A 26,024-nucleotide genomic window follows, 5' to 3' on the forward strand; every position below is an offset into this window, starting at 1 on the left:
TTTCTTGTAAACAGCAGAATGTTGGATCCTGCTTTCGTATCCAATCTCTTAGCTGTGCCTTTTTTATAGGTGAGTTGAGCCCATTGACATTAAGTGATATTAATGACCAGGGGTTGTTAACTCCGGTCACTTTTTTAGTAGTAGAGTTCGTGTGCATCCCTTCTTTGAGTTGCGCTGGTGAAGGGTCTCTAGATGTCTGAGTTATTGTGGTCATTGTTGGACTCCTTGGTTAGTGATTTTTCCTTCTATAACTGCTGCCTTCCTGCTCAGTGCCTGTCTTCTATAGAAATTTCTATGTGGTCTGTTAGTACATAATTTTGTGTGATTGACTCTACATAAATCTGACTGATAGAATAATGAGTGGATTTGTCACTCTAAGGTCTCATGGTGTGGGGAACAGAATGGTCACTCCATTGCCCATGTACCAGAAGTTACACTGCTGATTTGTTTTGAAAATGAAACTCATTTTGAAGGGAAGAACCATGGCTTTACAAGGTTTTAACAGGTTTGACAGTGGCTTTTCCAAAAGACAAATATTCCTCTAGCTCAGCAAAACAGGATATTCCATGTGGACATATATGTATACACTTCCCATGGATCTGCCTATTGGTCTGTTAGCTGTACATTCATGGTAAAGTCTTGTGGGCTGGTGACAGAACCACAAAGTGTACTAATGACATTATGAGCATGCCAGGCATCAATCTGTGCTACAGAAAATGCATTTCAGAAACATTTCTAGATGCGATTAAATTAAAACTTTTTAAGAATTTATTGTTCTAATAAGTACAAATAACTCATAATTTGTTCTGTACTTGTGCGATTATCCTGTAATCCTGAATTTCTTTAGAGTCTTGTGGCAGTTTAATCACATATGCATATAAAGATGAATTAAATTAAAATACAGTAATTATAATCTTTATGTGGAAATAAAATTTATCATTCAATTGTGTCCGGAGTGTTCTATTTGAAAGTGGCCAGAAACATAATAGTGCCTTCAAAACACAAACATTAACTGAATAACTGAATAAATTGAAAAACTACAATAACATCATTTATTAATTTCCTCATGTGAATGTTAGGTCAATCACCAGTGCTACCTTCATTCTCCTACTAAATGTAGTACTAAGTGTTCTAAAGAAGAACAGCAAATTTGTTCTAATTTGTTATTTTTTTTTAAATCAGTATAAAGCTTTCATATTGAGATTTTAGATACTGGACCAAATTTTAATCTGCCTTGTATGCTGTTCCCAGAGACATGTTCGTGTGATAATTAGAATAGGAGATCAGTAAAGGCACTGTTTGGGGGTCTTATACAAAAAATAGTAGAAAACTTTCAAATAATTATTTTTTCACATTAATTTTCCCTTAGGCTAAACCTATCCGTCAACACTGTTTATATTAACGTTTTTGGTTGGTTGACTGGCTATGGTGTGGAGACTTTCACATGTTAGGCAAATACTCTATTACTGTCTTACACCCAAGTCTCTGTCTATAATATTTTTATTCATTTTACTTGGAAATAATCCCATCATAAACAACACGGGGACAACAGGTAATTGTATGGTTTGTGCACTGTTAGAAACATCTAAAAAGAATGTGGATTGAGGCTCAGGGTCATTAGTGTCTCCACTGTTGGTCTTTTGGCATTGGGGATGGGAATACATAGACTACAGTATGAAAAATTTGAAAATTGATTCCTTAGATTACTGGTAATTTCTGCTGTTTTTTAACTTTTACAAGGAGTAACATATATAACAGTTTTTGAGAGAAATGTAATTCTCAAGTATAGTTAAAATTGCATACTTATAAGTTCTATTCTTTATCAAATTATTTTTTTCCTCTTAACTCTAAGAATAATGATACTGTCTCAGAAAAAATTTTCAGATAATGAAAACAGAATATACGAATGAACTTGGAGTGACTTTCAGAAAATTGTTTATAGAATTTAGATTAGTCATCACTAAAGGTTATTCTATATTTCATGGAGAACTAACTCGCCCTCTCTTTCTCTCCTCTCTCTCTCCACTCTTGCTTTTTCTTTCTTTTTCTAATTTCTACTCTATTATTTCTACTAATGAATGGAAGAGAAAAAATAAACTCTACTATTTTTCTAAGTCTCATAGAAATTTTGCTAACTCTATCACGTAGCTTCTGACTGATTTAATTATTTGTTTATTCAACAAGTATTTGAATGCCTACTACATTTCAGATTTTATTATCAGCATTAGAATATGACAGTGAGGGCCTAGAGCTCTTTCTCAGATAGAACTCCAGTTCCTTGACTTCTAGAACATAGCCCTCTCTCTGCCACGCTGGCCTGGTCTCGAGGCAGTACAGGCAAGAAATCTACCCTGCTGGAGCTGATCCTCCAGAAGACTGCTGATTTTGGTCTCCTTCTTCTTTGCATCATATTTCTTTTGAAATTGTCTTTGCTCATTTTTGTTTTAAAGCTCTTCCTCCTCGGTAGCCAGCTCGGCCTCCTTCTTGTGGCCCGTGGCAGGGCTAAGCAGGGCTAGTACTACTGCCGTTACATGGTGCTTTCCGGTGCAGCATGCAGTTCTTCCCCAGGGTTTTGCTGCAGACCAGCATGCTATTGGATGCATTGAAGACAGTGTCAATGATTCCTGTTTTGCAAGCACAATACTCAGAGCCCCAGGAAAATTCCCCCCATCCAATCTTAGGGCTTGGTACTTTTTACTGTCTACTTGAACTCAGACTGTGTGTGTTACACACACACACACACACACACACACACAGTGAGATCCAATCTTAGTGTTGGCAGAAGGCTATTCTAGCTCATACTGCTGCTTCTTCTGGTAGATCTTTCACCTACCTCAGGTCTTGGGGAGCTTGTGCCAGAAGTCCCAAGAGATGCCTATCACTCGGTGCTGGCTGGAAATAGCAATGTCCTGGTTTACAGAAGCCATAAAAACCTGGTAGAAACCATACAGGAGATTTTTTAATTGGACCTTCTCTCAAGCTGATCATAAGTAAAGATGTCACCATCACCATGATATTGAGTTTCCACTACCAGACAGCCATCTGCTCACAAGGGCAAGTAGTTGACACTCTCAGCATGTGGTATTAAGTTGCTAGGCTCATTCAAGTGTACTAAATACATTTTCAGTTTTAAATGATTTTATTTCAGATAGTGTTATTTTAACAGCATCTTATCATAAGAGATCAGCATTTGAATGCACATATATAAGTAATGTCCTGTGAAGAAAGAAGGAATTTTAGGAGGCAGAGAAAAAAATTGAATGTGCTTTAATTTTTATGGTGGTTTTTACAGTTCAGAGATGCACAATATACCATATGTTGTATCCTAGTGAATTTATCACTTTAGAACTTTAACCTAATCTATACAGAACATTTTGAGTGACAAGTTAGGAAGACTTTAAATATGATAACAATTTAAAACCCAGGATCCAAGTACCATTAAGGAGACATATCAACTGGTAAAGTACCTGATTCACCAGGGCCTGTGTAAAGTTCCCAGTACCCATGGAAAAGACTGGGCATGGTGGCACGCTTTAATCCCAGCACTGACCTGGGAGATAAGAGCATCCCTGGGGTTCCCAGACTGACCAGTCAGTTAAGTCTAATTAGTGAGTTCAAGCCATTGAGAGACCCCGCTGAAGAAAACAACGACAACACAAGATGAATAGGGCTAAAGAGATGGCTCAGAATTTAAGAGCATTTCCTGTTCTTGTTGAGGACCCAGGTTCTGTTCCCAGCACGACATGGTAGCTTACAACCACTGCTTACCTCCATTTCCAGGAGCTCCATCTCCTCCCTAGCATCTGCAAGCACCAGGAAAGCATGCAGTTCGCTTACATTAATGCAAGCAAAGCCCTCAAACTTGTGTAACAAAAAACAAATCTTAAAAGAAAAGCAAGGATGGTGGCTTCTGAAGTATAATATCAGAGGTTGTCCCCTGACTTCCAAGCAAAAGTGCATTAATGTACTTATACTTCTTCATACATACAAATAGGCACATGTATGCAGCATAATTTCTAGTTATGATAAAGAATGACATGCCTGCTGGGGATGTAGAGCACATATAGGGAATTATAGCCCGTATAATTCAGCATCTATTGTCTAGCTACAATATTATTAAAACACCCATGATTTTATAGCTATATGGATTATCAGTCAATAATAATTTAAAGGGAATATAGTAATATGCTTTCTTAATTGGCCGAATCAGAAAATTGGAATGCCATGTTTCTGTGTTGTGGTAAGAATGTAAGAAAGTCATCTTTAGTATGATTCAGACCAAATTTTAGTTCTTGAATTGCTGGCTGTCAAAAGAAAAGCATTACTGGTCATGTTCATCTCATTAGCTAATAAAAAACTGACAGAAAGCAGAGTTGTTTGGGGGCCCTAGGTATGTAGAATGGCAAAACATAGTTGACATGAAAGTCTCTCTCTCTCTCTCTCTCTCTCTTTCTCTCTCTCTCTCTCTCTCTCTCTCTCTGAAGATATGAAGCCACCCACTCTNATATTTATACATTATCTTTCAGATAACAAATTCATCTTAAAATGAATCTGGACTCGTTTACTCACTGAGAGCATTTCCTGCTCTGATCGATGCTCTGTAATAAATATGTCGTGTTTGGATCCTGCTCTGAGGACCATCACTGTGCACCTCCTGCCCCAAAGACCCTGGTAAGCAGCACTGTCCTCCCTCCATACAAAACACCCAAAGTTTCTGACATAGATAAATGTATAGAACAGAACTTATTTTTATCATACTCCTTTGTGTTATTCCCATCATCCTCTGGTTCTCCTCCTGTAACAAAGAATTAGATTAAATTCAGAGTTATTCCATAAATGGAAAGCTGAAATGCATATTACTTCTCAGTAGATAATGAAATCTAAATATAGGCAAAATTTGCATTCCAAGGGAATTTTTTTTTTTTTTTTTTTTTTTTTTTTTTTTTTTTTTTTTTTTTTTTTTTTTTTGTAATCAAGGAACCTTAGGCTGCCGGGAGGAAAGAGGTGCATAGCACCTAAACTGGTCATCATGGCATGGTACTGACTTTATTCTTGAAGAGTACTTAAGAGTAGCCTTCATCACGGGGAGGGGACAATAGCCATATCTGTTGAGCTTGTCTGTATACTCACACATGCACAAACACACACACACACACAGACACACATAGACACTGATACAGACAGACAAACAGACACACACACACACTTTATGTGTGAATTATGTAGAGAGAATTATGACCTTACTTGTATTTGATTGGAAGCCTGAATAAGATTTGGATTGTAAATTTTTTCCTCTGTCATATGTATATATACATACACACACAAACACACACACACTCACCTCACTCCTTAAATACTTGTATAGCAATAGTTATTTGACACTGAAAATATAAAACAAAAAAGTAAAAATAGACTTACACCCTATTTTAAATAGAGTTAATCCTAAATTCACAAAATATGGAAAGATGTTAGGGAGAAGGGAGCCCCCAACAAGCTAGGTTAAGGAGTGGTTTTAATTAGAAGTATTAATTAAATAGATTTAATTAGAGGTAAGAGCAATATTAAAATATATGACCTATAATATTTTTTTCTTTTCCTTGCTTTTGGCAAAATGCTTGTTATCCAAACTGTAGAGTTGCAAGCAATAATTGGTATTAGCTTTAGTTCGCTCCAATCTAGTTTAGCTTTAATTAAATTGAAAATCAATAGTTAAAATAACTATGAAAATTGGCCAATTTGGGAAAAAATTTTATTCTCTTCCTGCAGAATTAATTTATGGAACTAATTGTGTACTAATTTTTGTCTCCCAAACTTTAAAATATTTTAAATATAGTTTGCATGTTACCTAGCAGCAGAAACATTTTAGTTGTGTAGACGTATTTTTTTTGAGAGTCAATGACCTCATCATGTTGGATTTATTTTTATTATATTTAGTTTTGCGCATGTTTTTGTTTGTGGACATATGGAAATGAGTGCAGGCACCTGCAGAGGTCACAAGTGTCAGATCCTCTAGGGTTGAAGTTACTGGCGATTGTGAGTCACCTGACATGAATTTGGGAAATGAACTCGTGTCCAGCTGTCCACCACAAGAGTGGTGTACGCTCTTAACCTTTGAGCCATTCTTCAACTCCAACTTCATAATATTGAAATTTTAAGAAAGTGAAATCAATTATTCCATGGTAAAGACTGAGAACGTCCCGTCAAGAATATTTCTACATAAGGATGGAGTCTTCGTATAGACCTTAAGTATGAGTGCATTGAAATAATACATAATGTCATTCCCTAATAGGTTAAGCTATAAACCAGAAGATCATAGAGCTTTTGAGCAGTAAAAGTCAATTCAGTAACAAAAGTTCTTTAGAAGTTTTAGAAGCTCAATATCATGGTTTTGTCCTTTCTTGCGTAGACCTGTGTTATTTACAAAGGTAAGGTCACCTGCTACGGTCTCAAGGCATTATATCAGAGTGGTTGGAGGGCCACAGAAAACTGAGGCTATGACAGTTGTATTGAGAGCAATCAGACTTTTTATACTTTTATTAGAAACAGAATATAATGGCAATTACCAGAATCAATACAGTTGTAGTTGCCAGGATGCAATGAGGGCTCTAGGAAATCAAAGTTTCTCAAGAATTTCTTGAGACAGCAGCAGGTTGATTCTGAGTCAAGCTGTTATGCTCTTCAAATCATATTAATAATTACAAAAATGTTCTATATGTGTTCAAAGTCCATTGAAAACACACACGGAGATTCTGTGGCTCCCTACGAGCCAGGGAAGATGCCATTGTAACAGATTGTAGGTCCTGTCAATGGTGCTGCCCCACTAACCAGACTTTTAAACTGTAGCCCCCCCCCTCCCTTGGCTGGTACTTAATAAATATCCTAAGGTACAGTATTCAGTTTTTAAGGGTAGCTATTTGTATCAATCCTCATACAGATACAGGCCAGGGAGTCTCTGAGAAACGCCGCTCTGCATTTCCTGCCAGTTTCTCAGGCCTTAGTTACTTGGCCTGATGACAGAGATAATACTTCATTAATACTTGGGAAAGAAATGACTTGAGTTCAACTGTCAAAAAAATTAATTTGGTAGGGATTATTTTTGTTCTCAGTATTTTAGATGTGTCCAGCACTCACTCTTTTGTGTAAGTTCCCACGTTGGCTATTGGAGTGTTAAATCAGACAGATGGATGTGCGTGTGGTCCAGTAAATCTCTATTTTTTACAAGAGGAACCACACAGATGTGAGCAAGAACTAGAGTCTGCCCATCCTGTGGTACTAATTACCCACAGAATATGCATATTTTATTCAAAATAGAATCTCTGTTTATTGCTCAATTACTATGTTATAATTAAACAAATGAATATTATGACTATAATTATGTTCATTATAACCACAGGTTTTCACATTAATTTAGGATTTTTTTTGGGGGGGGGCGGAGATCTTGTGTGAAACTGACTTTATATTTATGAAGACTTGTTAAATAAAATTTTACTCGGAAAGGTTATTTTTTTTTCCAATATCACATCTTTGGAAAAGAGAAGAAAGCCTTATAGGGCTCCATGGCCGACACCACAGTGTTAGACTTCCCGAGGAAGCAAGTTAGAAGCAGCACTACCAGCGGGGCTGCCATGTCAGTCCACAACCAAGTAGAGCTGGTGATTCTAGTTGACTGTGAAAATAAAGTCAGCTGTTTTGTTTTGATCTTTGATTCCGTGTACTCAAAGGGGATCGCTGGAGCTGATAAACTTTTCTTACCTGAGTCTGAAGTCTTTGAATTTTAGAGACAGTTTTATTGTAAGTTGTGCTATTTATTAACGATGCTGTGGCAAATTAATAATTAGTTCATTTCATGAAACATAATTGGAGCCAGAGAGGATAAAAATGTGTCTTTTGGGGTTCTCAATCGGATAAATTCTCAGCGGGGAAAGTTTTAGAGGCTTCTCAATAGAGGAGAGTCTTTAAAGACATCTCATTAAAATGTTCTGTAGGATGTCTGAAAGGATTTCGCGTGTGCATTTGTGGCATGTGTGTCTCTGGGCAGGTCATACTTTTGTGGGTGGAGATGAGTGACCCAGAGGAATGTGTGGAGGTCAGACGGTAACCTCTGGAGTTAGGCCTTCGACATGATGGGAGTAGAGGTCCTACTTTTTCAACTGTGTGCATCCCAGGCTACCTGTCTGGGAGCCTTCTGAATAGTCCCCTGTCTCTGATGGGATTACAGACATGTGTCAATGCATCTAGCTTTATGTCGCCAGTATTGTGCCTAACTCTGGTCCTCATTCATGTGTGGCGAGTACTTTATCTCCTTAGCTCTGAAAATGCTTCAGTGGGCTCTACAAATGATCTTAGTTCAAGTTTGTTTATATATATTAGATAGAAAACTGCACCAATAATATAGCTATATATACTTATATTTCAAACTAAAAACTATCATATAGGAAATATGTGTATGGATTCATAACTAATAAATTACTTTAATGGGAAGAATAAGTAGATCTTTATGAGTAGCTATTTGCTATACAAGTTTTGTTGAATGAGTAGTCATGCAATACCAAAATCTTACACAAATTTTTATTTTTTGACATGATTTATATTTTTTATAATATCTCTAAAACTTTTTGTGAATAACTATCAGATATTTAACAATATAGGCTGCTATATTCAATATTTATTGTTACACTCATCAAACTGTATGCAATTTTATGAAATGAAAATTTTATACCAGTAAAATAACATTTTGGGTTGTCACATTGCAATGACTTTAGACTCTGTATTCTCTTAGAAGAAAATAGCTTTCGCACAAATTTCTCTGTGTGTATTTCAGGGCATTCTGATTAATATTAATACATCTTAGAAGTATGTATCTGAGGTTTCCCATTGATCCAGGTGTGGCCCATAGAAACTTGAATGTTCACAACAACACCCCAACACTGGGGTACTGCTTCTCTTTTTCTGCTGTGTTGCTGCTTTTATTGCTAATGCAAGAGCAATGGTAACAAACTTCTGGGCCCCTCCAAAGGGGCCACTACAGGGTCACAGCCCCTGAGAGAACAGCTGAGACCTTTCTTGGTAACAGCTATGGAAAGCCTTTCTTCGGGTTTGGTATTCCTGGTTCTACTTTTAACTTGTATTTTCTGATAATTATAAAACTCGTAGAAAAAAAAATTAAAATAATCTCCATCCACACATTAAGAACAGTGAAGGCACAACACTGATAAAACAGGAAGTGAGATTCTGCAATGGGATCTATGGGCAGAGTAAGCATTACAGAGCAGCGACCAGTTTAAGATGTAGCCAGTGACTCGGATTCCTTCCTTACCGAAAGCAGTCTGGAATAATAGCTGAAATGACAATTGCTAGCTCTGGAGTCACTTTTCTTGTTTTTATTCCAGCATCCAGTTGCTGCTTCTCCTTCCTCATGGATGCTACTGTCATTTTGACAAAGGTCAAGCAACCATAGCCTGTCCCTGACGTGTTTTTAATTAGTAGCAGTTAATGTGTTTAACCAGTTACATTTCTCATTCCAGTGACAAAAATACTTAAGGAGAGAAGAAAAGGTTTATTTTGACTCATGGTATAAGAAATGATACTGGCCATGAGGGCAGGGACAGCATGAGGGGATTGTGAGGGAGGCTGATCATGTTTGTTTGTAGCCCAGAAGCAGGGAGACTGGAGTACTTGCAGTTGGTTAACTTGCCCTCTTTTCTCGACACTCAGGGTGGGTTTTTCTCCTTACCTTAATCTCTCTGGAAATGTCCTTTCAGACACACTCAAAGATATATTGTCAAGGTGATCACAAATACAGTCAAGTTGGCAATGAAGATTATCATTATTCTTTGGAACGTCCCATAAACACTATGTATTGTAAGCATAGGAATAGTTAATTGTTTGAAATTTCCCTTGAGACATGCATTTTGCCAAGGGAAAGAAGGGTCTTGAAGGCTAAGATATGCAAGATATCATCGTACCATTTTCTTCCATGAGCAAGCCTTGCTAACCATCTTTGACTGTATTTTGTTGTGCCTAGATTTGAATTTGGATCCGCATTTTGGGAGCAAAAGCTATAATGAAATGGAACAGTTTTATATATTAGGAGACTGCACAACTAGAGAGAGAGACAAGCGATAGAACCTAGACAAATGGAGTTTGGAGGGAGGGAACAAAACCATAGTATAACTAGGTGGAGTTTGGGGATAAGAAATAGCTCCTGGGTGGTTTCTGTCTTGAATGTTTCCTTTGTGCAGTGTGAAGCAAGTACCCTTACCTTCTCTTTCATAGCCAGTTATCACAAAAATGCATGTTTTTCTCTAATGTGCTTTTGTGCATGAATTCTTTTGGAGAACACATGGGGAATAGAATTGGTATCTTTGAGATGATGGAGAAAATTGACTGCTTATACAAATAAAAAATTGAAAGCTAAGAGCTGACATCAAACTTCTTTCTTAGGGTTCATGAAAGAATTCTGATTGGTTCATTTTGCTTTTAGTTTCTGTTTGGTACCGATGAACAATAGCATCGGTATTGTTGGCTGGTTGATATATATTGAGAATAGAACTGCTCCTCTCCTCCGCTATCTCCGTGTGTGCAGGAATCCTAGCAAACCAGAGAACAAACACTTAAATATTTTAAACAATGGCAGTTCTAACTCCTTAACTCACAGCAATATTATTGCTACTACTAAAACGTTGACCAAGTATTTAAATTTAAACAAATTAAATCTCCTGGATTTTTCCCTTTGTTAATGATAGAATGAAAACAAAGAGGAAAAATTATTGGCCACAGATGTGTATGAATATGAGAAATGAGTAGGTCGTTGCATACTCAAACTTGGAAAATTATTTTAAAATCATTAGTTTTTATCACATTTATAGTTTGTAAGAAATTTAGATGTTTGTGACCAATTATGTGGAAAGTTATTACTGGAAGCCTTTGAAAGGTAATTATAAAACAAGGAATTAATTTATTTGCTTTGGGAGTAATTGCATGAATAAAATCTTTTAAATTTTAATGAAGTTGTTATTTTAAACAGTAACCATAGTATTAACATCAGGAGGCTCAGACCTGTGAGACCCACGGTCTATGAGTTGTTTGAAGGCCTGATTATACCGTGTGCTGCTTGCTCAAATCACTTCACTGACTCTATTTTCGTTGAATGTGAATGCCTAATTAACAGGACTTGCTTCATGTTGCATCCAGAATAATGTTAAAATGTACTTTATAATAATGTTTTAAAAAGGTTTCTCCCAGATGCTAGTGAGAAAATAGTATTCAGAAATGAAGAATATAGCTATAGAAAATATAATGAAGGTTGAAAACAAAAAGGTGTGGAATTTGTTTCTGAGAAGAATGTTGCCTGAGTAATACTGGATATTCTGAATAAATCTATGTAAATTAAAAAAATATTTTAGCAGAGAATTTAAGCGTAGTGGAAGAAGATGTGTGGTTTTCCAGTGTGTTTTATTTTAGTGGATTTTACTTTCATTCATCTTCCTACTCCTCCCTCGGGAACCACAAAGGTGTAATGTCTCTAAATCACCCTTAAATGTAGACCTAAAACATGCGTTACCTGGCTTTAGATTGCTTACCTAGATTACATTAAGGTTATAAAAAGCACTGTGGATCCATCTACCAAATTCACTGTTAGGGAAAAGGAGAACAAAACAAAGTAGGCTATTTTTAGATTAATTTACATCACTATTATATACAATGTGCAGTGGGGAAGGATATAACTCCAACTACAGATACAGAAAAAATTAGTTGGAGAAAGAGTGGAAAATCATCAAAAAGCTATTAGAAGCTTATTGGAACTTCAACTCAACCCCTTTTCCCTCATTACTGGGGAAATCCATGCTCAGGTTGTTTCCAGTGGCTACTTTGTATCTCCCTGTTTCAGCTAGCAATGGACAGTCGTCTGAAAAGAGAGTGTTTATCTTAACACCATGTTGAAAATGCAGAGGCAGGAAAGATTAGTGTCTTTTGAACAGCCCTGGGATGCGAGATAACACTTTCTCTTATAAAGCGGTGAGAGGAATATCTTCCACCTATTTTTCACAAGAAGCAAAATGAAATTTCAAGCTTAACTACTAGTGGACATCATATTGAAAACTCCCGGAAGCAGGTAGGAAAGAATGGCAGCCAGTTTCAGCTCCAGTGGAAACCGCATTATGACTTCGATACCCAAGGGAAAATGTACCAACACTTAGACTCCATACTCTGATCATCTACTTTAAAAGACATTCTGTACTGCTGATTGGATGTAGGGTCTTGAGCACATGAGGCAAGCACATTAGTATGTTAGCTACATTCCCAGCCTCCTTTTCATTTTATATTTGGAGATAGGATCTCACTATTGCATAATGACTCTGAGCTCAGTCTATGGCCCAGAAATAGTCAGACCTTGTGACCTTTGTGACTCCCTATTCCAGATAGCTAGGATTGCAGACTTGGGCTGCCAAGCTGACTCAATTAGCTGCCTTTGAAAATAAGGCACGGGTGTCATAGTAAATAAGGTACTTATATTGCTTGATCTTTTGATATTACACATAATTATCAGGTGTGCTATAACAAATCTTATTTTGGTTTCATGCTATAGGTGTCAATCTTTGTGTTTTGCAAGTACATTTATACATACATGAATAAGCATGTGGATGAGTGAGCTTGTGTGTACTGGTATGAATATATATATATATATGAATATATATATTGTTTATGGAAGTGACATAGACCTGATTAAATTAGCATATAATAAATGCATTCTGACCAGTAACCTTCGCTCTCCAGAATTAATTTAGCTCTTTCTTGTCATGATAGATGAACATTAATTGACGTGTAGCTGCTCATCTGTTTTCTATTTTCCTATTTTGACTTATCAATTTTTGTTTTAATGTCTTCTCAAAATTATGATATGTAAAACTGATTACTTGAAATACTAAAGAAAATAATAATATTCTCCTTACCCCCTTCTTCCTCTTTTCCCTTTTCTTAGATTCTAATTCTCTTTTGTCCCATAATTTCTTGAAATACTCTATATTTGCCTAATACTTACTATCTATGGGTACTATTTTCACTGTTTTTAATATATCTGTTTATTTCCTCAGTGATCTGATAATGGACACGTCACTATAATTTCTATTTTATGGAGGAGGGGACTGTATACCAGAGGCTGAGCCATTAGTGACAGGCCTTCTGGCTATCAAGGGTAGAAGGAATGAATTCAGGGAGGGAAGCAGAGGGAATCCAACAGCATGGTGTTTACTGAGTTAGCCTCTTGTTTCCTTTAGCTGTTAAAAAGCTCAGTCTTATGTGAAATGTCCACTATTTATTTCTCATTAAGAAAAGCTAGTCTCGGCCGGGCGATGGTGGCGCACGCCTTTAATCCCAGCACTCGGGAGGCAGAGGCAGGCGGATCTCTGTGAGTTCGAGACCAGCCTGGTCTACAGAGCTAGTTCCAGGACAGGCTCTAAAGCCACAGAGAAACCCTGTCTCGAAAAACAAACATACAAACAAAAAACAAACAAACAAAAAAGCTAGTCTCCTGGAGTTCACTTTTATTTTGTTATTTGGATCAACATATTAAAAGAGAAAACAAGAAAAGGACAGGACAACCTTGCAATGTCTCTAGGTGGTTTCAGCCAGTGAAACGAGAGCCACTGTTGTGCGGCTCTGTTTGTGTGCTGCAGGAATTACCAGCAGATCAGAACACAAATGATCTCCAGGACATAGCAGGTGCTTGCATTTAGATTTAAGAGAAACAAATTTAGAAAACATCCTAAGTGGACGTTTCTGCGTGGATGCAAGCTTTCTTGAAATACAATGAGATTGTCTCTCAGTTCCTGAATTTTCCTGATAACTAATATTTCAGCTTCGCTGGGGTGAATTTCTTTTCTCAAGTAATTATTTTTCATTGTCTTACAGTTTCAATTTCCTATGCACTCTGTGGCCCCTGGCTGTGGCACAGCTGCCTGTCTGGCTAATTATTTCCATGTGCTTTTCCTTTCAGACCTGCCTTGTCTTCTCTCTTCCCTTCCCTGCTGAGTTTCAGCTTGCTTTGCCCACTGGATAAGCGAGGAGGCCCACCTGCCCTCACACATCCCTAACCCAAGGACTCCATCCTCTCGTGTCCGCGGGTGGTCCTCCTCAGGCATCTGCAGACAGACTTCACTGTCAAAACTCAGGAACTGACTACTTTTGTTCTCAACTGCCAGCAAATGTACTGTAGAAAACTTTGAAAGAGAACTCAGATTAAAACTTTAGGTTAAAAATAAATGAGAGAAACAGCTGACCTGAGCTAGTGGGAGACCGCTAACTCCAGACTGGCAGGTGGAGAAACTAGGCCCCCTGAATGTGGGTGACAGTTGTGTGGCTTGGGCAGTTTGTGGGGTCACTGACAGTGGAACCAGTATTTATCCTTAGTGCATGAACTTGCTTTTTGAAGCACATTTCCTAGGGAGGGATACCTTGCTTAGCCTAGACACAGGGGGGAGGGCCTCAAGCTATGTGACAAACTTTCTTGACTCCCTATGGGAGGCTTCACCCTTTCTGAGGAGTGGATGGGGTTGGGTTAGGGCAAAGGTGGGGGGAATGGCAGAAGGACAGGGAGAGGAAACTGGGATTGATATATAAAATAAAATAGATTGTTTTAAAAATTAAAATGAAAAAATAAATGACAGATGTGGTTTTATGATGCAGGAATCTTGGGAAGCTCACTTGCCATAATTTTGTTCAATTTACTTTTTCAGGACTCATAACTTACAGATGAATTGAACCTGTAAATCTGTAGTAGTTACACAAGGGAAAAACCTAATCTTACTAGACCTTAGTGTCCACCCTTATTTCATACTAAAACATGATCATTAAATATTCCTATCTCCTTCCCGCCTGCTGTATTACAAATACTTTCTTTTATATTTCCATTTTTCTAAAATCTAGATAGTTTTGATTTCCAACTTCTTAGAATCTGTTTCTAAGAATGTGTTTCTTTCTTGGTAGATTAGAGAGCAGAGAAGCAGTGAAGAGCAATCCTTTCACTGTGATTTCAAAGAGCACCCAAGTCTATGAAAAGCATCCGCAGGTGCATCTCAGACTCAGGCTCACTCTACACAGCTGTAGGAAATCCAGGAATTTGCCCAGAAGTTAAAGGTATGATGTAACCTCAGGCATGCTAGCGGCTCCAGTGACAGCCATTTCTTAAGTTCATCTATTCAATGAGGATAGTCAGAGGACTGGTGGACCTTCAGAAAACATGGATGGAGAGAATGACATAGAAATACATATTCAATAGCACCCCGAAACTCCCAATTTAAAGTGTGCTCTGGGACCAATAGCACATATTGTGAGTGGAAGAACACACAAACACCAAGAAAAGCAATGGCCAACTAGTCCCCGCAGAAGTGTCCTTGGTTATTAAAAGGTTGAGTAGGGAGTTTGCCACATGATAAAGTTACTAGACCATTAGGTCCCATTCTCTTTAAAAAATATTATTAATGCTGAAAAATACAAACAACTTTGTAGCTCTTTGTGCTGAAAGCCATTTGCACCTGTGCCTGCATATTTTACATGACCTTGATCTAATCTTAAACAGATTAGCCATTAAATAAACTGTTAGCTATTTAAACCTTTTAGATTTTTACTTTTTTGACTTACTTTTTTATATAATATTTTCACACTCTCTTCTTTGACTATTTTAAGTTGAAGAATAGGCTTAGAATTTTGAAGAAAGGCTTAAAACATTCATTCATACTATTTCATAATAGTATTACCAATCTATGTACATACATTCATACACACACACATGCACACACACACACACACATACACACACAGTTGCCGGCAGTCTGTTGCTTCTTATTGTCTCCTATCTTAACTACTCACTTTTCCTACTTCTTTCTTCTGTATATATTTTTCTTCTTCTTTCTGAGTTTTCAGACATTTTCTGTTTTTCATTTTATTTCTATTATTTTTTGTTGGTGCTAGGAATGCTGGGAAATTTTTTATTAACTTATTCAGGCCTTCTACATTAAAAGTTTTTCATTTTCCTTTTATTTTATTTAAATAACATTTTTTTATTTATTTTCCACACTGATCACAGTTTCCACTTTCTCCCCTCCTACAAGCCTCCCCACTCATCTACCCTCTCTCCCTTTCCACTCCTCCTCCTTTGTCTCCATTCAGAAAGTGGCAGGCCTCCCATGGACTTGAGCAAAAAAAGGTTTATTAGGACTTTTCAAAAGGTATTTCACTTTTATGTCAAGAACTGAAAGTATAAAAGTACTTTATTCAAGACTTCTGTACTTTTCAAAATGCTTCAACTGATAAAATCCTGTATAATTTTCTTGCACTTATTTTTACTATTTATGTAATTGCTGTTCTTTTAAGTGATGTTTTTTCTCTAGACATACATATACTCATTTCTTTATATTTTTTGTATTGCATTATCTAAAAAATATTGTTGCTTTTTGCTAGTTTATTTTAATTTAATATCCAAGAAATTTTAAGGCATTAGATAAGTATGTCTTTAGCTCTCCTAATAACTCCCGAGGGGCTGAATGATGGCAGTAAGGCCCTCTATCAGTTAACCCATTTTGTCTACAAAGATGCCCCTGCTTATTCTGAACTTTACACTGAGTTTGGATCTTTGTGATTTCCTGTACATGAAGAATTATTGTTGCAAGTCAAAAATTACTTCACATCCGTGAAAATAATCCATCAATATGTTATCATGATTAATTTTAATATATTTAAAAATAGCACTCCTGGGGCTGGAGAGATGGCTCAGTGGTTAAGAGCACTGACTGCTCTTCCAGAGGACCCGGGTTCAATTCTCAGCACCCACATGGCTGCCCACAACTGTCTGAAGATCTAGTTCCAGGGGACCTGACACCTTCACACCAATGCATATAAAATAAAGTTAAATAATTAAAAAAAATAGCACTCCTGGAGAAATCATGTTAGGTCACAGTTTATGATGTTTTCCTCGGTAACTGATCCTGCATCCCTGGAAGAAGTTGTTGTTGTAGCTTGTAAGTGCTGGCAGATGATGCTCTTGTTTCTGCTGGCCACTGCCTTAACACCTTTTTTGAGATTAGTCTATGGTTATGAACATGTATGCATAGGTTACCCTATGCATAAATAAATATTCTTGTCTCACACATGCTGTTTAGAAGTTGATATGATTGTAATCTGGGTGAGAAAATGCTTAAATGTTTAGAGAATTTTGTAAGAAGCCATTTCAATGCAGTACTTTTGAAAGTGCCTTCCAGTGCTTTTTTTTTTTTTTTGCCATTTCCTAGGGAAGGTGGATGATATAGATTGTCTATATTGCAGTCAAATATCTTTGTTTATAAAATCACATTTTATCAGGTTTTCAGATATATATTGTCTGTGAATGAGTAAATACTTTGTCTTTTATTATTGTTTTTATTGTTTCAGCTTTCCTTCTTCTCACATACATTACATACCAGCCTGTAAACTTGCCCACAATCGTAACACTCAATTAGGCTTCTTCTGTCTTTAATTTTCTCTCTTTCTGTGGTGTTCTGTTCCTGGATGTTAACTTCAAATTCCCATGAGAGAAACTGTTCCTGGATGTGCATTGACACCCTGTCCTGCAGGAAAACATTAGCAATCATATTGCTACATGTTTTTATTATATTTCTAATAGCTATTGATATCCACCTGCCTTCAAGTCCTGATCTTTGCCAGTTTGCTGTATTTTCATTTTTTGTTTACATAATTTTGTCATTGCATTTATGTATATTTTATTTTAAAAAAGCCAAAGCCCTCAAGGATTTTCTCCCTGGGATAAATCAGTTTTGTTTGTTTGTCTTAAATACAATATTCTTCTCTTTGTGTTTTCAATGCCACATTCTGCTCATGTATATTTTATTACTTATTTGCTTTAGCTATTTCAAAATACACCTCTGAAAAGAATTCTGTAGTCAGAAGTGTTATTTTCTTCTGAGCTGTATTGGTTTTGTTAGCGCACACGTTTGCTCCTGCTGTTGAGAATCCAATCGAGGTCCTCAGGCACGCTAGCGAAGCCCTGTCCCATTGAGCAATGCTCCCAGTCCTCTTTGAAAGGGTTTGTTCTGGGGTCGTACCATCATCTGAACTAAGGGGCTACAATTTTCTGGTTATAGTACTTCATAATAAGTAGGAAACAAAACTCAGAATTTTGGCCTCCTGTCCTCAGAGATACCATAGGCTCCTGTGGTTTCCATCAGGGCCTCAGATTGTTGACTCGCAATGCTTCTGTTGTCCTTTTAGTCAAATAATAAATGGCTGGAAGATACCTGCAATCAATTTACTACTTGAGAAAAGTATAGTTAGAATATCAGTATCGTGGCTGAGATATATTGAGTGCTAAATAAACGCTATTGTTAATATTTGTATTAATTTATGAAGCATTTATTCTCTATTTAATTATATTCTAATTCTAAACTCTTCTATTCTTTCAAATTATGTTTGCAATAAGCAGTGATTGGATGCTTTTGCTGGTATTGCTCTGTGTCTATGGTGTTCTTTGCTCTCCTTTATCTGATATTCATGGATCTTGGAATCTGGTTCTACTGGCCACACTCATGCATTCTTCTGTTCGTTATTCTCTATCTCTTCCAAAGATCATGGAGCCTCCCTAAGGCTAGGATCAAGTATTCTTTTGATTAGCCAATCCATGTTCACCATCACTTTCAGGTCTCATTGTTTTCAGTTTTAGGATTTTTCTCTTCATTTTTGAATAAGACCCACAACTTACATCTGAATTTTAACTATTTGTATTACAAATAATTAGTTCCTTTTTGATGAGTCCTTCTAAAAGCTGTGCACTGTTGTGAAAAACAATCTTTTTGTATGTTATGAAGCTGTGTCACTCTGAGTGGTTTAATCAAAAGCTAAATGGGTAATATCTAGGAAGGTTTCCCAGGCAGAAAGGATGCTGGGAAGAAGACGAGGAATACGAGGGACACAGAGGAAGCAACATGGGCAATACAGAGTAAAGATAACCGAACCACATAAAAGAACATAGATTAAAAGATACGGGTTAATTTGAGATATAGGATCTAGTTAGAAACAAGCCTAAGCTATCAGCAGAGCTTACATGAGTAAGAATAAGTCTCTGTGCTGTGATTTGGGAGCTAGCTAGCTGGTGGATAGAGAAGGATGTGCAACAGTGAACAACATAGTATGTATTAGTATAGTACAATATCTTTGGTGGTTTTAGAGCGCTTTGGGACTGGAAAAACTCATAAAACTCAGCCTCAAACCATCACTATACACATCATTCAGGGGATGGGGAGATTCATTTAAACAAACCTACACAGATATAAAGTTTATTACCTCTTGCAGAGTTTTCTAATAAATTTTAGACACTCAAAATTCATTTTTCACAATACCATTTAAATATGAATATTTATTATTTAATATATTAAAATTAAATATGAATACACCGGCATGAGCAAAACTACCAGTACCTTTAAAGGCTTCATGCAACATTCAAACCACCCAGGTATTTCTCCTGTGTCCAAGTAGCACCTCTCCTCTAACCTAACATGATACAAAGAGAAACAGCAGAGATGTACTCCATGTAATAAAAAAGGGCTTAGGTGTTCAAAAACCACTTAGATAGCTAGAGTGGAAGATAACAGCAAACACACACAAATGCCTTTGTGAATATTACCACAGAAACACAGTCTTACAAAAAGTACACACACACACACACACACACACACACACACACACACACACACAGAGAGAGAGAGAGAGAGAGAGAGAGAGAGAGAGAGAGAGAGAGAGAGAGATACACTCACACACATCACAGAAAACCAGTAAACCTCATCAATAGAGAAAATGCTTTAGCTAGTCTCTGTGTCTGTGGAATTTTTAGCAAACTGCAGTCCATCACTCCTCTAGCCTGTCCTGCTTATTCCTCTCCCGAAGATCATTACAAAGTGAGTTAATCTTTATTACATTAACATCACCGTGTGAACTGGGTTAGGTTGCCTCATTCTATATAATTTCAGAGTAAATGTTTTGCCATGGAAATGATTGACACACAGCAGTCATTTTAAAAATAACTCACAGTCGTCTCGTGATTCCCAACATGCCAGTTCTGATTATTTGGACTCTTAAAATGGCTTTCAGACAGAATATGATTTTAAAGCGTTGAAAAGAAATCTTCCACTCAGCACATTTGAGCGGCAAAAGCACCTCCAAAGAAATTTATAAATGTTTCAATCTTTTCTTTTCTAACACTGTTAAAAATGACTAAATGACAAGTGCAAATTTTCTCTCTTGTTCTCCAGAAGTACTGATCAGACATGAACTTGACTGACGTTTCTTTGAAGAAAGAACAAAGGAGACAGGCAACTCAAATCATCTAAATCCCCAAATCTCACTGTCACAGTGATTGCCTGAGCTTTAAAAAAGAAACAGGCCATTAATGGTGCAAAGTAAATAATTGTGTAGGCTCCAAGATGACTACTTAGCAGCATGGCAGAATTATCTTGTCAAAAGGAGAGTATTTTTAAATTTCTAAAACGAAGCACTGAAATCTCGATACTAAGAATGAAAACTGTGCCATCCAATATACTATACCTATAATGATAATAATAAAGGACTTTTCATTTTTGAAAAGAATTTTATTAAGGAGATGTGGAACTTGTTCTCTTAATCTTCAGTGTGATAAACATGTTGGTACCATGTAAAAACGACACATATTGTGATTCTAGATATTTCCACTCAAATAAGTCTTTTTTAATGGGCCATTTCCATTATAATGATTATTGTGATTGAGGTAGTAGATCATATGTAATCCCTTAATCTCTCCTGTTTTTTTTAAAACATTTTATCTTACTGCTTTTTTTTTTATAATGACTGTGGGGAACAGTTACTATAGTAAACTGAATTTATGAAAGGCAAGATAAAATTCTGGTGAATATAAGCTACTTGGCTGAAATTCTATCGTATACAGCAAGATCTGACAATTATTACTCACCACACTCAGAAAATGCCAGTCTTCTCCCATCTTATTACATACTACTATAAAACACAAAATTTAGGCATACAACGTTTTATTCTTTAGAAATCTATTTTGGGAGGGAGTAAGCAGGAAGCAGAGACCTCTGCAGGTCTGGGGCACAAACCCGGAACCGCTGAAGAAGTAGGCCTGGACCAGGATGCCGACCAAAGCAGGCCCAAGGCAAAACCTCAGCAAAAGGAGCCCCACACAAGCAATCTCTGTGGGAACAGGTCCAAACGACCATTGGTATTGCAGAGCAAACTCCGGGAACACCAGCGACATCCATTAGCATAGAGTGACCAACGGGGTGACTGGTACTGTGGCTCTAACTGCACCACAAGGGGCAATCATCTGAGCCTTGGTTCTACTGGCACCTGGAAGATTGATCACCAGAGTCACAGACAGCCCCAACTACACCAATCACAGGAAAAGATGGGGAAGCAAGAATACATGCAATACCACAAAGATCAACATGACACCAGTAAAAACTAGTGATCCTACAACAGCAAGACTTGAACAGCCAAATATAGATGAAGCAGAAGAAAATGATCTGAAAATAACGTTAGGAGAATGTTAAAGACCTTACTACCAACTAGTACATAAATGACTTTTAGAGTTTATTGCTTATTTGATTGGGAGATAGTTTCTGTCTGCTTGTTGTCTGTTCTTTTAAAAAAGATACATATTAAAAAACAAAGCAAACAAGGAAACCAAAAACCTTCATCAACTGTAATTCATTGGCAGTTACAATGAACTCCAAACACTTTCTATTATCAATATTTATTAATTATTTTAACATTAAGTTAGTGTCTAATATCTATTAAAAATTCTTAAAGCTTCTGAATTTCAGGGCAATGGGTACCAGTTTGCTTCTTGAAGAGCCTGGTGAGAAGAAAGTTGAGAACCCTAAAGGGTCTTCCTAAGAAGAATGACCGTTACCATAGAGAGGTAAAACCAAGCCTTGAATTGAAGACCTTCTCACCTTGGTTCATGTAATCCAGGAGAATTCATGGACAAGTTAACCTTTGGGCTCTGTCTTGAAGGGCAGCAGTACATTGAACAGTAGCTATAAGGATGAATACTTTCCCAGAAGGCCTAGATCCAAAGGGAGGTGGTGAAAATCAAGGCCGAGTTCCAGGAAGACTATAGAATGTTCTACTATAGCAGAACTGAGAACTAGTGTTCTCTAAGTTAGAAAGCATAAGGCACAAGTGACTAACAATAATTAAGAGCCTTCTTGGCCATTACAAAGAAATTCCAGTGAACACTATCACTAATTTACAGCAAACTCTTTGGGCTTTGAAAAAGCATTTGAAAATTATGCTCCTAGGGAGAAATTCAAGATTTGGTTATTTCTTTGAATGACTCTAATTTTGAAGCAAATCATTTAAAAATATCCTGACAGTGACTATTGTTACCTTCCGTAGAGTGACTTACAACCTTCTTCTTAATATCTGCTCTGGTTTCCTGTGGCTTCATGATTTATAACTGCTAGACAATTTGCTTAGCCATTGATTTGAAGTTTTTGGTCTCTGAACTTGTGGCGATGCAGTTTTCTAAAAATAGCTCTTACATTCTATGAGACTTGTACTTTTGCTGGACCTCATGGTCAATAATATTCCTTGTAGTCACTTTAGACTTAAGATGCTAGCCTATTGTGTACTAAAACTATTTGACCTACCTTTAGAAGAATAATGTAATAACCAACATACTTGTCATGCAATCAACTTTTGCAGTCTAAGCTAACAGACAGATGTGACCTTAAACTATGTGTATCTTTTGCTGAAGGTAGCAAATTCAGAAGTTGAAAGCAACCTTCTCAAATCTCCAATAAAAGTTGAAAGTGACTGTTTATACTGGCTGATAAAAATGAAGTTTGTTATCTGGGTCAGTTGGGATGAGTTGGAGCCAGCGAATTCATCTCTTGTGAAACTCTGTTAAAATTTTCTGTGAAGCAGCCCATTCCTTTCTCATGAGATGCTCCCTGGACTGCACAGTGATATAGTGTGAAGCCCTTTGTTAGGGTCGGGTAAAGACAGACACCACTCAGACACAGGCACACTAAAAACCAGACACACCCAGGGCAAATGGACTAAGGACAGCAAGAATCAGGCTAGCACATACACTAGACAGACAGGACAGAAAACAGAGAGTGTGAAGAAGTGAACTCAAATCTGGACTCAAGCTTGACTTATCAACTCCAAGAAAAGGGGCTTTTATTATTTTCAATAATGGGACTCGCACCAATGGTGACTGGGACTTAATCTCTAATCTATTATATATTACATTTCACAAATTTTATTCTCACATTTCAATATCCTCATTCCAATGTGCTCATCCTCTCTGCATTTGATATCTCCAGCGAGATGGAGCTTAAGCATCCATTATTATCCAATTCTTATATCTTATTGAGAATATTCTTAATTTCTTCAGTTCTGGAATTCTCCATGCCCTGAATTTTGGTTCCTGTGCCTTGTCATTTTCTTCTGTGATTCTGTAGTTCCTAAACTTGGCTTGTTTGCAATCAAAGAAAAGCATACTAACTGGTTGCTTAAAGAATATCCTCATGATTATTTTGTACATTTGTTCATTCACTGATATTTCAAGCAAGGTCTATGTGGTCTGTACAGACAAGGCACTTTCCAGGTGCCGAAGATGCGAACAGGACTGTAGGTCCTGTTTCTCCAAGGTCCAGAATATGAGAGAAGATTCAAGTGCATCCATGATTTTATCTCTTGCCTTTTGTTTCTAGCTGTTTAGAAAAGTCAAACACGTATTTAAACCTTTTTTTTTTTTGAGATTTTGTGTGATACAGAAGGAATTTGTTTGAGGACATTCTTAAAGCAACCATTGTTGCTGGGAAGAGGATTGAACGTGTGACATTGAGTAAACCTTAAACAGAAGACACAAGCATTTTCAGGGACATGAATAATTAGTGTTTTAATGGGCTTACAAATTAAAACATGCATTTCTAAACAGAAGAAATAGCATGTCCAAGCAGGAAAAATGTCGTTGGAACATGAGATGTGGTGATGTGGTTGGCCTATGATAAGGAAGCAGCACTAGGAGAAAATGGAAGGCATAAGGAAGAATGGGGCCTGTGTGTCTTGAACTGGACATTGAAGCTCATCTCTGAAGTTAAGGGGGTATTCTAGCAGGCTCTCAATGGTATGATACCAGGAATAGTTTCATGTATCTCAGGTACTTGCACAGTGGAAAATGATTTTATCACAGAATTAAAAAAAAATGAGCCATTAAAGAAAACAAGATCATGGAGAGAAGTGGAGATTCTTCTCCGAAGTGATGAGATAAACCCGGCTCCCATAGAAACAAAGTTTAGATTTTCTTTCACATGTGAATTCTGGGGACAAATGAAAGAAAAGTATAAGGGAGGCTATTAGATTATATGAGAATAAATGTTGGTAATGGGTAAAGTAATACCATATTACTTTATACACATGTGTGGGAAAATCACAACTAGACAGTGTTCTAACCAATCAATACACATTGTGAGCCTGAAGCACGATTAATAAAAACTCAGAGAGAGAGAAATTGGAGTTCAACCTGAAGGTCAGAAAAGCAAAACCGCCAGTAACTATTTCTTACCTCTACCTCAGTCCCAAATGGCGATTCTGCCTCCAGGAATCTCAGAATGAGTCTGAGGCCGAGAGCTGTCTCCTCCCGTTTTATAGTCCTCGCTGGTTCTGGGATTGAAGGCATACACCACTGGGATTAAAGGCATGCAACACTGTGATTAAAGACGTGCACTGCCTGGTTTTTAATGGCAATTAGTATGGCTACTAGGATTAAAGGTGTATGTTACCACTACCTGGTCTGTAAGCAGGGCTGTTTTATTCTCTGATCTTCAAGAAAGCTTTATTTATTAAAATACAAATAAAATGCCACTACATGAGTCCATTTTAGTAGTTTATTTGATAGAAACATTAAGGTCTTAAGATTGGTGACAGAAGAACATTGTTTTTCAGGTAAAATCATCACAATTTCTCATGGATTACATCCATGAAAAGGGGACTAAGGAATGGGAAGACACTGATGAGGTTTTTCTATTTAAAAACCAGATTGTCTGTTAACCAGAGTCAGGTAATGCATATAAGACACGAAGACACAATAGGGATGTAAAATTCGGTTTTAAAAATGTTCATTTGGAGTTTTCTAAAAGCCCAGAGGATATTAGTGCCAGAAAGCTTTTGGTTTTGGAGGATAAAACTGGACAGAAGATGTAAAATTGCATACCATCGTGATAGAGAAAGAAACGAATAAAATCACCCAGGGATCTGTTGGAAGGACAGCAGACTAAACGTGTGTTCCCGAGGGACACATGTGTCTCCAGGTTTCATTCTCTGCCATGTGTCACTCCAGAAAAAAAACCCTGTCTGGTTCTTCAAAACACAAAGCTGTATTGAGGAGACATTTATGCAAATAAGGAAAAGCTAAAGCCTTATAAAAGGTGCAGAGAGAAGAAAACAAGCTTCAGTGCATTTCAGGTGGATATAATTCACCACTTCTGTCTGATGTTATTCCTTAATTTCATTTTGTTTCCACTTTTAGGAATTCCCTGACTCAAATTCCTCATATCGGAGACTGCTATGGTCTTCCATGTCTACAGCAACCTTCCTTCCCTTCCTTCCCTCCCCGTTCTCACTCTCCCCTTTTCCTTCATCTCATCGACTTTTCCAATGAACAAAATACTCAAAATCTAAATATGTTCATGAGTGTAACTGAAATTGATTTAATCACTTGCAAACCTAGATAACTGTTTTAATTTAATATGCAAAAACTTGATCCAAATTTTGTAGTTATTACACATTCAACTTTTATTACTATCCAAATGTTATATCTTTAAAATAATAATAACAACAATAATACACTTAGAAGCCATTTGAAGATATTAAATCCACAAAAAGTATAGAGTGATAATGTTCTTCTTCAAAAATAGTGCTGAGCTATAGAAAATGTCTTCTGCATAGTATTTTAGATTTCCACTGATTTGAAC

The 26,024-nt window shown here is 37.0% G+C and overlaps 1 pseudogene; it reads right to left on the bottom strand.

Annotated features, from left to right (window-relative positions):
- Positions 1 to 2,205: 2,205 nt before the first annotated feature.
- On the bottom strand, positions 2,206 to 21,292 carry LOC126504927 (40S ribosomal protein S8-like; annotated as a pseudogene).
- Between the last annotated feature and the right edge of the window lie 4,732 nt (positions 21,293 to 26,024).

The sequence above is a fragment of the Alexandromys fortis genome, unplaced genomic scaffold (genome assembly GCF_014885135.2).
Source record: "Alexandromys fortis isolate MF-2015 unplaced genomic scaffold, M_Fortis_MF-2015_v1.1 scaffold_53, whole genome shotgun sequence".
Classification (NCBI taxonomy): domain Eukaryota; kingdom Metazoa; phylum Chordata; class Mammalia; order Rodentia; family Cricetidae; genus Alexandromys; species Alexandromys fortis.